Source organism: Penaeus monodon, chromosome 28, assembly GCF_015228065.2.
Source record: "Penaeus monodon isolate SGIC_2016 chromosome 28, NSTDA_Pmon_1, whole genome shotgun sequence".
Lineage (NCBI taxonomy): Eukaryota > Metazoa > Arthropoda > Malacostraca > Decapoda > Penaeidae > Penaeus > Penaeus monodon.
The window spans coordinates 1,135,673-1,135,978 of NC_051413.1; the positions used below are offsets into that span (position 1 = coordinate 1,135,673).

Below are 306 nucleotides of genomic sequence, written 5' to 3' on the forward strand. Positions count from 1 at the left end.
AGCATCCTGAAACAAAAACTTTAAAATAAGAATCTGTGATGAAACTTTTCTCACATACAAATATGTAGTCTGTAAAGTTTTAACATAATTGTATAACAATTGTATTTCTTTAACAAATATAAAAAATCAATCAATCACCAGTAATTACTTAAAAAAAAGGGAATGAGTTAAAAAATATTACAAACATACACTTTTTCATAATACAGCAAAGAATATTACAAATGTTTGTGGATGAGTGTAAATGTGAGAGGAAGCTTTAGTATGAGTACAAATAAATGTACTTGTTTATGTATGTTTAAACATACA

At 24.5% G+C, this 306-nt stretch overlaps 1 protein-coding gene across 1 annotated transcript in view; it reads right to left on the minus strand.

Moving 5' to 3' along the window:
• Positions 1-306, minus strand: part of LOC119591262 (polyadenylate-binding protein-interacting protein 2-like) — a gene marked incomplete in the record, with an annotated part of 23,691 nt that overhangs the window by 1,459 nt on the left and 21,926 nt on the right.